Source organism: Trachypithecus francoisi, unplaced genomic scaffold (assembly GCF_009764315.1).
Source record: "Trachypithecus francoisi isolate TF-2019V2 unplaced genomic scaffold, Tfra_2.0 Lachesis_group6, whole genome shotgun sequence".
In the NCBI taxonomy this organism is placed as follows: domain Eukaryota; kingdom Metazoa; phylum Chordata; class Mammalia; order Primates; family Cercopithecidae; genus Trachypithecus; species Trachypithecus francoisi.
In genome coordinates this window covers 71,440,161-71,456,659 of record NW_022681471.1, presented here as the reverse complement: position 1 = coordinate 71,456,659, position 16,499 = coordinate 71,440,161, and the positions used below count along the sequence as shown (strand labels likewise).

At 45.1% G+C, this 16,499-nt stretch overlaps 1 pseudogene; it reads left to right on the top strand.

Moving 5' to 3' along the window:
* Nucleotides 1–4,703: 4,703 nt before the first annotated feature.
* Nucleotides 4,704–13,916, top strand: LOC117078127 (annotated as a pseudogene).
* The last annotated feature ends 2,583 nt before the right edge of the window (nucleotides 13,917–16,499 follow it).

The following is a 16,499-nucleotide window of genomic DNA, read 5'->3' as shown; positions in this document are numbered from 1 at the left end:
AAATCAACACACATAAATCAGTAGCATTTCTATATGCCAACAGTGAACACTCTGAAAAAGAAATCAAGAATGTAATTTCATTCACAGCAGTTACAAATAAAATACCTAAAGGATTTGTTATTTATTCCAATCTTCTCTGTCTGGCTTGTCTGGATTTTTATGTTTGCTTAGAGATTCTGTGTAATTTACCTGTTGAATGCCTTATTTTTTTCTGCTAGGCCACTGCCTCCTTTACAGCATTAGATGGTGCTGTAAGCCCATTTGCTTTGTCTCAAGCAACTGATCAGAGTGCAGCCCATCCAGAATGGGGGAGGTCCCAAAGGTGGTATCTTGGCAGTGTAGAAAAGCTGGCTAAGGGTCCAAGTCCAGGAGGCCTGTGGAACATACCACCTACAGTGTGGCGCTGCTGAACAGCCACTCTGATTTGGCATCTCCTCTGGCTGAGTTACAGAGCAGAGGTTCCAGGGCTGAGGATGATAGTTCCGCCTCCCCGTTTTGTCTCTGGCTGTCTTCAGGGACATTTCTCCCCTCAGGCATTCATGATGCTTCCTGTGGGTTGAGTCAGGAACAGGTATCCTGTCAGGGAACCCAAGATGGTGCGGAAGCTGACCGTCACCTCAGTATCAGTTCTTCCAGTGAAGAAACCATGACTCAAGGGAAATTTTCCATACACGTGGTGCCAAGCAGATTTAGGGGGAAGGTGTTGCAGATATGGAAATCCAATTCTCTTATTGTGTGCTTGGAGTTTTTTCACTTCTCTGTGGCCCTGGGAACTGACTCATCCTCATAGTTGAGTTCAGGGATATTGCAGGTGATAATCTTGGCTTCATATATTTGTTTTTGTTTTTCTGTGAGGTGCAGTGAAGCCAGCTTCCACCTATGCCACCATTTTGGAACCAGAAACCAAAACTTATTTCATTGTGTTTTTTAAGATACTGTATTTTTTAAGTGCCATCATTTAAATTTCACTTAAATTAGGCAGATTGCATTATTCACTCCCGTAAGCATAGAACATAGTAACACTAAAAGATACTGAACACATTTTATAATTGTCTGGCTATGTTATATGAATGTGGTAAGCAACTTTCATAGAGATAGTACATGTGTGATAATATAATATTCTTTTCCAAGTTTGGACTACAGTTGAATAAACTTTTTATTTTTATTTTTTTATTTGAGATGGAATCTCACTCTGTCGCCCAGGCTGGAGTGCAGTGGTGCGATCTCAGTTCACCCCAACCTCCGTTTCCTGGGTTCAAGTGATTCTGTTGCCTCAGTCTCCCAAGTAGCTGGGATTACAGGCGCCTGCCACCACGTCCCTGTAATTTCTGTATTTTTAATAAAGGGTAGGTTTCACTATCTTGGCCAGGTTGATTTTGAACTCCTGACCTCAGGTGATCCACCCGCCTTGGCTTCCCAAAGTGCTGGGATTACAGGCATGAGCCACCGAGCCCAGCCAAATAAACTTCTTAACTATTTAAAAACACATTTACTAAATAACATGATGGGTTTTTGTATAAGGTATTTGGTTTTGTAAATATGTATTTCCTGATGTGATTTTTGTGAGAAACGCTAAATCTTTTATACATCATATTCTCACAAAATTGCCATGAGCTAAATAATAGCTTGTGGGTGATTTGCATTGTACAATAACTGTGAGACTTTTAGAATTATAAAAATATTTATTAACTTTTAGTGTGTTGTTTAAACAAATTATTGGAATGTACTAAAGATACGAGTAGGATTTTTCTGAGTATTTCAGACATGTACTCAGGCTAGCTTTCCTGTCTTTTTCAAAACAAAATAGTGTCCTTTCTCTTAAAATCAGTAAATCTGTTTTCTTGTTACAAAGAAATTTATAAATGTATAACTTTAACTATTGTTAAGCATACAGTTTAGTAGTATTAACTACATCCCTATTGCTGTACAACTGTCACCACTATCTGTCTCTACAAGTTGTTTCATCTTCCCAAATGGAAACTATGTACTCATGAAATAACCCCCACATTTCCTCTTCCCCTACTCAGATGCTGGCACACAGCATTCTACTTTCTGTCGATATGAATTAGATTACTCTAGGTACCTCATATAAATGGAATCATACAGTATTTTTTATAATTTTTGCATTTTGATCCATCCTATTCTCTGCAACCTGGTTGAATTTGTGTATTAATTTGTTTATTAGCTTTAGTAATGGTTTTGTAGATTCTTTCGGATTTTCTATGTACAGAATTGTGTCATCTGTGAATAGAGATAACTTTACATCTCCCTTACTAGTTTGAACGCCCTTTGGTATTTTTTCTTACCTAATTTCTCTGGATAGAACTTTTTTGATTGTGGTAAAAAGTAATATAAAACATACCATCGTAATCATTTTTAAGTGTACAGTACAGTAGTGTTACCTATGTGAACGTTATTGTGCAACTGATCTCTAGAACATTTTCATCCTGCAAAACTGATTTACACTCACTGAACAACAACTCCCCTTTCTCCTGCTCTCCACAGCCCTTGGCAATCATCCTTCTACTTTTTGTTTCTAAGAGTTTGACTTTTTAAAGTACCTCATGTAAGTATAATCATGCAATGATTTTCTTTTTGTGACTGGCTTATTTCACTTAGCATAATGTCTTGAAGTCTCATTCATGTTGTATCATATGACAGGATTTCCTTTTTTAAAAGCCAAATAATATTCCATTGGATGTATATGCCATCTTGTAAAATCCATGCATCCATTCATGGAGAGTCAGGTTGTTTCTACCTCCTGGCTATTGTGAATAATACTGCTGTGAACATGGGTGTGCAAATACATATTCAAGATCCTTTTTCAGGTCTTCTGGATATATACCCAGAGGTCGGATTGATGTATCGTATTGAAGTAATTCTATTTTTAAATTTTGGAGAAATTCCCATACTGTTTTTAATAGTGGGTGCACTATCCCCAATAGTGTACAGGGATTCCAGTTTCTGGTTTTTTTTTTTCTTCTTAATAGTGGCCATCCCAACAGGCATGAGGCGACATTGTGGTTCTCATTTGTGTTTCCCTGATAATTAGTATCTTAGTCAGTTCAGGCTGCTATAACAAAGCACCATAGACTGGGTGGCTTAAAGAACAAATGTTTATTTCCCACAGTTCTGCAGACTGGGAAGTTCAAGGTAAATGTATTGGCAAATTCAGCATCTGGTGATGGCCCGCTTCATGATGCAGGAGAAGCACCGGGCTCACAGAGGAGCTGCAAGCCTGTTCCACACGAAGAGCTAGCACCCGATAGAAACATGGGAAGAGAGGCTCACAGTCAAGAAGCAGGGATTTTAGGGTTGTTTTTGCTAGTGTTGTGAAAAACACCACTGTCGATTTCCTAGGGACTCACCGCATTGAACATGTAATGGCTTTGTGTAGCACCTACATGTTAACCGTGTTCCCGTCCATGAACATGGGATGTATCTCCATTTATTGGTCTTCTGCGTGTTTCATCAGTGTTTGATCGGTTTCAGTGTGCACACCTTTCAGCTCCCTGAATAAGCATGTTCCACGGGTTTTATTCTTGGCTTGATATTCTAAATACGTTGGTTTCTGCAGTGTCTTTTTCGGATAGTTTGTTGTTCGGGCACAGAAATGCAAATGATTTTCACATATTGCTTTTGCACTCTGTAACTTTGCTGACTTTGTTTATTGGTTTTGATTGTTTTTTGGTGCAGTGTACATCAGGGTTTTCTCTAGGTGAGATCATGTCATCTGCAAGCCGAGAAAACTGAGCTTCTTAGTTTCCAATTTGAATCCTTTTTATTTCTTTTTCTTAAAATAGGTGATCAAATCGGCACATGACTGTGCCCACAAGGGTTGATTAGCATATGGGTGTGCTGGTTTGGCAGGCCAGAATTTTTTTTCTAAGAGTTTGTCCCACTCCATGCCCTCCTAGGGTTTAGAATTGAAAAATACCTCTTGTTTAAGGTAGATCTCAGCCCTGCTTTTGTGCATTGGAGCCTTCACGGATCCTTCACCACTGCCTTCACTCTGTGAATCTGCCCTTTCTCCCTCAAGGGAGAGCATCCCCGATTAATTTTATTTCCAAGTGGGGGTATACATGGGCACCAGCCCACAAGCGTGTGTGCATGTATGCACACACTCATGCACGCACACACACACACATACGTGGGACACACAACCACGTGTCGATTTGATCATGTATTGTAAGAAAAAGAAATAAAAGGCGTCAAATTGGAGAGTAAGAAGCTCAATTATCTCTACTTGCTGATGGTATGATGTCACACAGAGAAAACCCTAATGTACACTGCATCAAAAACCGATCAAAAACCAATAGACAAAGTCAGCAAAGTTGCGGAATGGAAAAGCAACATGCAAAAATCACTTGCTTTTCTATGCCCAAACAGCAAACTATCGGAAAAAAGACACCCGGGAAACCAACGTATTTAGAATATCAAGCCAAGAATAAAATACTTGTAATACGTTTATTCAGGGAGCTGAAAGATGTGCACACTGAAACCGATCAAACCTAAAACCCCTGCTTCTTGACTGTGAGCCTCTCTGCCCATGTTTCTATTGGGTGCTAGCTCTTCGTGTGGAGCAGAGGCTTTCACAGCACTAGCAGAAACAAACCTAAAACCCTTGCTTCTTGACTGTGAGCCTCCCTGTGAGCCTTGACTGTGAGCTACCCAAAGCTGTTACAGGTTAAACACGGTGAGTCATGCCGCCACCCAGCATCCAGAGACACCCATCCCTAGAAGGCACTGCTGCCGAAAGGTCTGCTGACATTGGGGCAGACCTGGAGGTCGGTCCCAGTGGGAGAGGTGCACTGGGCCCCAGCCTGGGAGAATGGCAACAGGACTCCGTCGGCCCTCTTCACCTCGGTGGTCCTGGAACAGGCCCAGCCTGAGAGAACCCCGAGAGGGGCTCGAAGAGCAGATGCAGCGTCTGCTTGGATTCCCAGCAGCCCTCCGAGGAAGGGCCTGCCGGGCTGTCTACGCAAGACTCTGATTCCGCAGATGAGAACAGCATCTTACTGTTGATTAGGGTGATCATTTTCACCAAAGAAGGAAGGCAGTCCAAGCAGGGAAGTCCCAAAAAGCCAGCAGACACTTGCAGACAACCGAGTTTCTACCTCAGGGAGAGTTATCTTCAGGTTCAGGGACCTCTCCTGACCTTTCCTCCCTGCAGACTCACCCCAGCCGTGGAGAGGCCAGCCGTGGAAGAGCTGGACACGTCTTCCTTGAAGAAAATGCAGAGCGTGGTGTGGGGAAAGATGGGGGTCAGGCCCAGCTGCTCAGGAGCTGCAGTTACAGGGCCCCTGCCCCAGAGCCCTCCAGGAAGGAAGGTGACCCAGGAGAGGAAATCCCTAGGGGATGTGCCAAAATTGGCCCTGCAGGGAGACTTTCCTGCCTAGGGGCAGAGACTCTCTGCAGTTTCACCTGATCTGTCCAGCTTCCCGCCAGCGTCTGGTGTGGGGCTCCTGGGGAACTCCCCGAGACCCAAGGAGCCCAAGCACAGCAGCCCTGGGAAGAAACCTCCAGAAAGGAAAGCCAGGGAGTCCCAGGCTGCGGCCAGAGAAGATAATGACCCAATAGAGATGAGGTTCCAAGGGCCCAAGTAAGTAGATTCTCTTCACGCACTCCTCCTTCTCCTCCTTGCTCTCCTCCTCCTCTTTCTCTTCTGTCTCCCCCCACCCACCTCTCTTCCAGCACACCCTCTTTGCCCATGCCCCCTCTATCCCTTGCTCACAGGTTTTCTTTGGGAGCCCAGGGACACTAGGATGCCCGATTGGGGTCCTCCTCAGAGGGGCACACATTAAAGGGAGCACTTTGTGTGTGTCAAGCCCGGCCCTGGACACTGCAGTTGGCCAGATTCTGCCCCCAGAGAGGAGCGGGGATGGAGGGCAGGGTTGGCAGCTGGTTTGGATCGGGGGACTCCTTAATGTGTGGGGCGCAAAGCTTGGGCATCTAGACTCATCAACTTCCCAATTCCTCCTTCCCTAGCTGTTAAGCAAGCCCTCCTGTCTTGGGGCTGACTGAGGGAGAAAGTGCTAATGAGATTAGTCTGGAGTCTCCACTTTAACACAACCCCTCCTCACTTGTACTTACTGCCAGCCTCCACTGCCCACCCGACTCTGAAGTTTCTATTTTAGCTTCCCAAACAGAAGCCCCAGCCGATTTCCCTGTCTGTGACTTGTGGAGAATGCAGCAGTGGCGATCCCACCATCAGAACTCCCCAAGTTCCAGGAACCTCACAGCCCTTAGCGTTGAGCTTGAGAAGCCTTGTTTCCTGACACCATGCATTCTCTAGTGAGTCTTGTGTGTTTAATAGGTGTGGAGGGGAGAGGGGTCGGGAGGGAAACCTCTGGCTCTGTCACTTCTGGAAGCTCAACCTGGCACCCAGGCTTCCCTGCCCACCCAGGAAGCTGTCCCATGGGAAATGGAGGGTTGACAGGGCTGGCCTGAAGCCACATCACCCTCTCTGAGTAGGATTTGTGTGGTGGGGAGCGATTTGGAGCCCCACCCCAAACTCCAGCTCTGGAAGGAGAGTTTCAGTGGCACTGAGTCCTTTTCTATTAAGTCCTGCTCAGTCACAGTGCTCCTCCCAGGGCCTGCCTGTGGCTGCCCTGCTGTTGGCATCTTACCCGGAGCCACAATGCTAGCAGGCCACCAGGTGCCGATGGTCTCACACTGGGGAACAGGGAAGACAGTTCCAGAGGGAGGGTTGGAGTTGCTGGGCAGAGCAGGGGCAATGTGTTGCCAGCACAGGATAATGCTTCCTCACATTAGACCCTGCTAGGCCCCTTCCACCTCACTCGAAGGCTTAGAAGCTGGATTTTGTGTTTTCTTTCAGGTGACCAGCAGCCAACTGTCCAATCCCCCAAGACTGGAAAGGCAGCAGGAGCCCCCGGGAACTCAGGGCTGTCCTCGAGTAATGCTTTGTGTGGATCATAGTAATCCAAGTCCACACTAGATGGTGGGATCCATGTCCAGGTTAAACTGATTTCTGCATCTCTCCCACCTCCAACTTCCATACCCCATGGAGAGTGGATGCCTTCTTTCCATTGAGGGTTCTGTGCCAACCCACCTCACCACTGGGCTGCAGGCTGTGGGGGCTATAAGGGCTGGGGGAGACAGGGAAGATGGTGAGAGAGCAGGCCAGAATAGACTAACCATTCTCTTCCTCCGGTGTCTGCTTGTCTAGTGCATCCTGCTGCAGAGGAAAACTGAGGACCTGAGGGGAGGTTCCAAGATGGCCGAATAGGAACAGCTCCAGTCTTCAGCTCCCAGCGTAAGTGGCACAGAAGACGGGTGATTTCTGCATTTCCAACTGAGGTACCAGGTTCATCTCACTGGCACTTATCAGACAGTGGGTGCAGCCCATGGAGCAGGGTGGGGCATCACCTCATCTGGGAATTGTGAGGGGTAGGGGAATTCCCTTTCCTAGCCAAGGGAAGCTGTGACAGATGGTACCTCGAAAATTGGGACACTCCCACCCTAATACTGTGCTTTTCTGACAGTCTTAGCAAACAGCACACCAGGAGATTATATCCCATGCTTGACTCAGAGGGTCCCACCCCCATGGAGCCTCGCTCACTGCTAGCACAGCAGTCTGAGATCGAACTGCAAGGTGGCAGCGAGGCTGGGAGAGGGGCTTCCACCATTGCTGAAGCTTGAGTAGGTAAACAAAGCAGCTATGAAGTTCAAACTGGGTGGAGCCCACTGCAGCTCAAGGAGGCCTGCCTGCCTCTGTAGACTCCAACTCTGGAGGCAGGGCATAGCTGAACAAAAGGCAGAAGAAACTTCTGCAGGCTTAAAAGTCCCTGTCTGACAGCTTTGAAGAGAGTAGTGGTCCTCCCAGCATGGTGTATGAGATCTGAGAACGGACAGACTGCCTCCTCAAGTGGTCCCTGACCCCCGAGCAGCCTAACTGGGAGACACCTCCCAGTAGGGGCCGACTGACACCTCATACAGCCAGGTGCCCCTCTGAGATGAAGCTTCCAGAGAAAGGATCAGGCAACAACATTTGCTGTTCTGCAGACTCCACTGGTGATACCCAGGCAAACAGGGTCTGGAGTGGACCTCCAGCAAACTCCAACAGGCCTGCAGCTGAGGGTCCTGACTGTCAGAAGGAAAACTAACAAACAGAAAGGATATCCACACCAAAACCCCATCTGTACATCACCATCATCAAAGACCAAAGGTAGATAAAACCACAAAGATGGGGAGAAACCAGAGCAGAAAAGCTAAAATTCTGAAAATCAGAGCACCTCTTCTCCTCCAAAGGAATGAAGCTCCTCGCCAGCAATGGAACAAAGCTGGATGGAGAATGACTTTGACAAGTTGAGAGAAGAAGGCTTCAGATGATCCGTAATAACAAACTTCTCTGAGCTAAAGGAGGATGTTCGAACCCATCACAAAGAAGCTAAAAACCTTGAAAAAAGATTAGATGAATGGCTAACTAGAATAAACAGTGTAGAGAAGACCTTAAATGACCTGATGGAGCTGAAAACCATGGCACGGGAATTACATGACGCATGCAAAACCTTCAGCAGCTGATTTGATCAACTGGAAGAAAGGGTATCAGTGATTGAAGATCAAATGAATGAAATGAAGCAAGAAGAGAAGTTTAGAGAAAAAAGAGTAAAAAGAAATGAACAAAGCCTCCAAGAAATATGAGACGATGTGAAAAGACTAAATCTACGTCTGATTGGTGTACCTGAAAGTGACGGGGAGAATGGAACCAAGTTGGAAAACACTCTTCAGGATATTATCCAGGAGAACTTCCTCAATCTAGCAAGGCAGGCCAACATTCAAATTCAGGAAATACAGAGAACACCACAAAGAAACTCCTTGAGAAGAGCAACACCAAGACACATAATCATCAGATTCACCAAAGTTGAAATGAAGGAAAAAAATGTTAAGGGCAGCCAGAGAGAAAGGTCTGGTTACCCACAAAGGGAAGCCCATCAGACTAACAGCGGATCTCTTGGCAGAAACTCTACAAGCCAGAAGAGAGTGGGGGCCAATATTCAACAACCTTAAAGAAAAGAATTTTCAACCCAGAATTTCATATCCAGCCAAACTAAGCTTCATAAGTGAAGGAGAAATACAATCCTTTACAGACAAGCAAATGCTGAGAGATTTTGTCACCACTAGGCCTACCTTACAAGAGCTCCTGAAGGAATCACTAAACATGGAAAGGAACAACCGGTACCAGCCACTGCAAAAACCTGCCAAATTGTAAAGACCATTGATGCTAGGAATAAACTGCATCAACTAACAAGCAAAATAACCAGCTAACATCATAATGACAGGATCAAGTTCACACATAACAATATTAACCTTAAGTGTAAATGGGCTAAATGCTCCAATTAAAAGACACAGACTGGCAATTTGGATAAAGAGTCAAGACACATCAGTGGGCTGTATTCAGCAGATCCATCTCATGTGCTGAGACACATATAGGCTCAAAATAAAGGGATGGAGGAAGATCTACCAAGCAAATGGAAAACAAAACAAAACAAAACAAAAAAGCAGGGGTTGCAATCCTAGTCTCTGATAAAACAGACTTTAAACCAACAAAGATCAAAACAGACAAAGAAGGCCACTACATAATGATAAAGGGATCAATTCAACAAGAAGAGCTAACTATCGTAAATATATATGAACCCCAAATAGGAGCACCCAGATTCATAAGGCAAGTCTTTAGAGACCTACAAAGAGACTTAGACTCCCACACACTAATAATGGGAGACTTCAACACCCCACTGTCAACATTAGACAGATCAACGAGACAGAAAGTTAACAAGGATATCTAGGAACTGAACCCAGCTCTGCACCAAGTGGACCTAATAGACATCTACAGAACTCTCCACCCCAAATCAACAGAATATACATTCTTCTCAGCACCACATCGCACTTATTCCAAAATTGACCACATAATTGGAAGTAAAGCACTCCTCAGCAAATGTAAAAGAACAGAAATTATAACAAACTATCTCTCAGACCACAGTGCAATCAAACTAGAACTCAGGATTAAGAAACTCACTCAAAACTGCTCAACTACGTGAAAACTGAACAACCTGCTCCTGAATGACTACTGGGTACATAACGAAATGAAGGCAGAAATAAAGATGTTCTTTGAAACCAATGAGAACAAAGACACAACATACCAGAATCTCTGGGACACATTTAAAGCAGTGTGTAGAGGGAAATTTATAGCAGTAAATACCCACAAGAGAAAGCAGGAAAGATCTAAAATTGATACGCTAACATCACAATTAAAAGAACTAGAGAAGCAAGGGCAAACACATTCAAAAGCAAGCAGAAGGCAAGAAATAAGATCAGAGCAAAATTGAAGGGGCTAGAGACACAAAAAACCCTTCAAAAAATCAATGAATCCAGGATCTGGCTTTTCAAAAAGATCAACAAAATTGATAGACCACTAGCAAGATTAATAAAGAAGAAAAGAGAGAAGAATCAAATAGATGCAATAAAAAATGATAAAGGGGATATCACTACCGATCCCACAGAATTACAGGCTACCAAGAGAGAATACTATAAACACCTCTATGCAAATAAACTAGAAAATCTAGAAGAAATGGATAAATTCCTGGACACATACACCCTCCCAAGACTAAACCCTGAAGATACCAATAACAGGCTCTGACACTGAGGCAACAATTAATAGCCTACCAACCCAAAAAGTCTAGGACCAGACAGATTCACAGCCGAATTCTAACAGAGGTACAAAGAGGAGCTGGTACCATTCCTTCTGAAACTATTCCAATCAATAGAAAAAGAGGGATTACTCCCTAACTCATTTTATGAGGCCAGCATCATCCTGATACCAAAGCCTGGTAGAGACACAACAAAAAAAGAGAATTTCAGACCAATATCCCTGATGAACATCGATGCAAAAATCCTCAATAAAATACTGGCAAACCGAGTCCAGCAGCACATCAAAAAGCTTATCGATCACAATCAAGTTGGCTTCATCCTGGGATGCAAGGCTGGTTCAACATATGCAAGTCAATAAACGTAGTCCAGCATGTAAACAGAACCAAAGACAAAAACCATATGATTATCTCAATAGATGCAGAAATGGCCTTTGACAAAATTCAACAGTGCTTCATGCTAAACACTCTCGATAAACTAGGTATTGATGGGACGTATCTCAAAATAATAAGAGCTATTTATGACAAACCCACAGCCAATATCATGCTGAATGGGCAAGAGCTGGAAGCATTCCCTTCGAAAATTGGCACAAGACAGGGATGCACCTCTCTTACCACTCCTATTTAACATAGTGTTGGAAGTTCTGGCCAGGGCAATCAGGCAGGAGAAAGAAATAAAGGATATTCAATTGGGAAAAGAGGAAGTCAAATTTTCCCTGTTTGCAGATGACATGATTGTATGTTTAGGAAACCCCACCATCACAGCCCCAAATCTCCTTAAGCTGATAAGCAACTTCAGTGAAGTCTCAGGATACAAAATAAATGTGCAAAAATCACAAGCATTCCTATACACCAATAACAGAAAAATAGAAAGCCAAATCACAATTGCTTCAAAGAGAATAAAATATGTAGGAATCCAACTTACAAGGGATGTGAAGGATCTCTTCAAGGAGAACTACAAACCATTGCTCAAGGAAATGAGAGGACACAACCAAAGGAAGAACATTCCATGCTCATGGATAGGAAGAATCAATATCGTGAAGATGGCCATACTGCCCAAGGTAATGTGTAGATTCAATGCCATCCCCACCAAGCTACCAATGACTTTCTTCACAGAACTGGAAAAAACTACTTTAAAGTTCATATGGAACCAAAACAGAGCCCGCATTGCCAAGACAATCCTAAGCCAAAAGAACAAAGCTGGAGGCATCATGCTACCTGACTTCAAACTCTACTACAAGGCTACAGTAACCAAAACAGCATGGTACTGGTACCAAAACAAAGATATAGACCAATAGAACAGAACAGACCCCTCAAAAATAATATCACGCATCTACAACCATCTGATCTTTGACAAACCTGACAAAAAGAAGAAATGGGGAAAGGATTACCTGTTTAATAAATGGTGCTGGGAAAACTGGCTAGCCATATGTAGAAAGCTGAAACTGGATCCCTTCCTTACACCTTATACAAAAATTAATTTGAGATGGATTAAAGACTTAAATGTTAGACCTAAAACCATAAAAACCCTAGAAGAAAACATAGGCAATACCATTCGGGACACAGGCATGGGCAAGGACTTCATGACTAAAACACCAAAAGCAATGGGAACAAAAACCAAAATTGACAAATGGGATCTAATTAAACGAAAGAGCATCTGCACAGCAAAATAAACTACTATCAGAGTGAACAGGCAACCTACATTTAAAATTTTTACAATCTACCCATCTGACAAAGGGCTAATATCCAGAATCTATAAAGAACTTAAAATTTACAAGAAAAAAATCAAACAACCCCATCAAAAAGTGGGCAAAGGATATGAACAGACACTTCTCAAAAGAAGACATTTATGCAGACAACAGACACATGAAAAAATGCTCATCATCACTGGCCATCAGTAAAATGCAAATCAAAACCACAATGAGATAGCATCTCACACCAGTTAGAATGGCGATCATTAAAAAGTCAGGAAACAATAGGTGTTGGAGAGGATGTGGAGAAATAGGAACACTTTTACACTGTTTGTGGGACTATAAACTAGTTTAACCATTGTGGAAGACGGTGTGGTGATTCCTCAAGGATCTAGAACTAGTAATACCATTTGACCCAGCCATCCCATTACTGGGTATGTAACCAAAGGATTATAAATCATGCTGCTATAAAGACACATACACACGTATGTTTATTGCGGCACTATTCACAATAGCAAAGACTTGGAACCAAACCAAATGTCCATCAATGATAGACTGGATTAAGAAAATGTGGCACATATACACTATGGACTACTATGCAGCCATATAAAAGGATGAGTTCATGTCCTTTGTAGGGAAGTGGATGAAGCCGGAAACCATCATTCTGAGCAAACTACCACAAGGACAGAAAACCAAATACTGCATGTTCTCACTTATAGGTGGGAACTGAACAATGAGAACACTTGGACACAGGGTGGGGAACATCACACACAGGGGCCTGTCGTGGGGTGGGGGTAGGAGGGAGGGATAGCATTAAGATATACCTAAAGTAAATGATTAGTTAATTGGTGCAGCACACCAACATGGAACATGTATACATATGTAACAAACCTGCACATTGTGCACATGTACCCTGGAACTTAAGTATAATAATATAATAAAAAAATTGAGGACCTTAGAGATCAACTAGGTATAATGGGACCATGGCTGGGGCAGGATGGACAGCAGTGTCTTACTGCAGATGCCAGGGTGGGGTGGGCTGCAGGTGTAGGCAACTTCACTAGGACTGACTTTCCTCTGGGGAAAAGAACCACGCAGGCCTGGCCCTGGAGCCCTTCTGTGCCTTTCCAGCTAGGGGTGTGTACAGACAGCAATGTGTCGTCTGAACTCCATGTACACTTTGTCCACGAGTCCCAGAGATCTCCTTTGCTTAGGGCGGTTAGAGATACCTCATGTGTTTTCCTTTAACTGCAACCTCGTATGGCTTGTACGGTTTTTGCTTGCTGGCTGGCTTATCTGTCTTTGAAACACGTTCTGAACGGTTCTGGGATGCCCCAACACCTGGAACCACTTTCCCACTTAGAAGGCATTTCCACATTTAATTCAGGTGATGGGTGGGTGAGTCAGTACCAGGGCTGGAGGGGTTTCTGGTTGCAGGGCTAGGTGGTTCCCCACAGGGGCAGGGGGTGGGTTTCTGTTTCCTCGGGTCTGGAGTGCCTGGTTCTGCCTTTCTGTTTCAGCGGCCATGCAGTTCCTCACTGACAAGTTCCAGGACCTTTGAAGTGAGTGTGGCACACATTATGTACCTTCCCACAATCCCGGTAGCTTAAGAGAGCTGTGGGCTGGCCCTGGTTGGGGGCCCGTCCCTGAGCCTGCTCTGTTTCATGGGTTGGAGCCAGCGTCTTCCTACAAGATGAACAGCTGGTACCTTTGGAGCTCCAGAGTTGCAGCCAAGCAGGTTCCCTCCATATCCTCCTCAGCCAGGGCTTTCGCTCTTCTGCTGCATTTGCCCCCTTCCCAAAGCAGTTTCAAATAAAGTCGTTCTCATATTCTGTGGTATGTGTGGTATGTGGTCTGCCCTCTGATTGCTGGGAGTGTTGGGGGGTGCGGGGTGTTGCTGTGTTCCCTGGTGCTTGAAGAGGAGTTCCCCTAGTGTGGTGAGCCCACTCCCTGGGGGACACCTGAACCGGCATCTGAGCAACAGCCCTGCACTCGGGCTTACCATAGTTCCCTGGGCCTAGGTGCTTTGGTGGCCCTGCCTGGCCACAGCAGCATTTCCTGCCTTTCCCTGGCACACCTTGCTCAGGGTCCCTTCTCTTCTCCTCCTACTTTGGGGTCTCACAGGTCCCCTTCTTCAGTGCTATTCTCCCTTTTCTTCAGCAGGAACTGATGTCCTCCTTCCAGAACCCCGGTCCCTCCCGCCTTTCCTCCTGCAATTCACTGTCACAGTTCTGCCCTGTCACTGTCCTTTCCATCACGAACATCCTTGCTTTCCCCCGTGGCTTGATGCTGGAAGTCTTACCTGCACAGTTGCTTCTGTGCTGTTGAGCATGGCAGAGCTCATCCTCCCACTCAGGGGCTCAGTCCTCTTTCTGGAGCCATTATGTCTCTCTGGTGCTACCACGCACGTGGTCAGGTCATCTGGGTCAGAAAACCACACGGCATCCTCAGTTTCACTCTTACCTCCCACCTTTGAACCTCAGTTACCAAATCCCATAGGTGTCTCTCCTTTGTTTAAGTAGCCAGGTGGAGGTAGAAGTCATATCCCGGTGGGTGGCTGACCAAAAGGGAAGGCACAGGGAGCGTGGACGAAAAGGGTGGGGTAGTCTCTTGGTTGGAGGTGGGGGCACTGAGTCTGTTCTAGTGCCTGCAGGCCAACCTGATGGAAACTGCCTGCCTGAAGCTACAAAGAAGGCGGCTTCCACATCCTTGGTATCCTGTAGGTGGCCAACAGCCTCTTCTGCAGCCGGTGGTCTCTATATCCTTGATTTGAAAATGGCCAGCTGCTTTCCAGGGCAAGTGTGGATGCTAGGCCTGGCTGTTCTTGGATGGTCCCTGTCAAATACTGTTCCACCATCCTCGAAGCCACAGGTTTTTGTAGATGTGATATTTCGGTGTGTCTGCTCAGTCTTTCAGACCGCCTCTCGCAGTCGCATGATATTTCCTCGAGCTCCCTGTTCTGCCTTCACCCACCCTGATGATTGGGATCACCTCCTTCCTTCAGCCAGAATCCCTAGCTGGATGGGCGTGAGATTCGGATATAAATTCCGGTTCCAGTGAGGAGTTGTGTGTAGTTTTTGCCAGCTCCCATCTCCAAGAGACTGCATGTTGAACAAAGACAGGAGAAATGCAGATACCGTTCAAGATTAGCATGTGTGCGGAGATGTCTGTGGTGGGTTTTTTGGGGTTTTTTTTGTTTGCTTTTTTGATATGGAATCTCACTCTGTCACCCAGGCTGGAGTGCAATGGCACGATCTTGGCTCACTGCAACCTCTACCTTCCAGGTTCAATCAGTTCTCCTGCATCAGCTTTCCAAGTAACTGGGGACTACAGGCATGCACCACCATGCCTGGGTAGTTTTTTTTTTCTTTCTTTCTTTCTTTTTTTTTTTTTTTGGTGGATGTGGGGATTTCACCATGTTGGCTAGGCTGGTCTTGAACTCCTGACCTCAAGTGACCTGCCAGCCTCAGCCTTCCAGAGTGCTGGGATTAGAGGCGTGAGCCACCATGCTGGGTCCTGTGTTTCTCGTGTGTGTGTTTGTGTGTGTGCGCGCGCGTGTGTGCGTGCGTGCGTGTGCACGCGCACAGGCGGGTGCCTATGCACACACCCGCTAGGGAATCAAATTAATCAGGTGTGCTCTCCCTTGAGGGAGAAAGGGCTGATTCACAGAGTGGAGGCAGTGGTGAAGGATGTGTGAAGGCCTGAATGCACAAAAGCAAGGCTGGGATCTACCTTAAACAAGAGGTATTTTTCAATTCTAAAACCTAGGAGGGCATGGAGTGGGACAAACTCTTAGAAATAAAAACTCTGGCCTGCCAAATCACCACACCCACATGTCAATTAACCCTCTTGGGCAGAGCCACATGCCGATTTGATCACCTATTCTAAGAAAAAGAAATAAAAGGCAAACAAATTGGAAACTAAGAAGCTCAATTTTCTCTGCTTGCAGATGACATGATCTCACATAGAGAAAACCCTGATGTACACTGCACGAAAAAACAATCAAAACCAATAAACAAAGTCAGCAAAGTTACAGAGTACAAAAGCAACATGTCAAAATCATTCACATTTCTATGCCTGAACAAGAAGCTATCTGAAAAGACACCCAGGAAACAAACGTATTTAGAATACCAGGACAAGAACA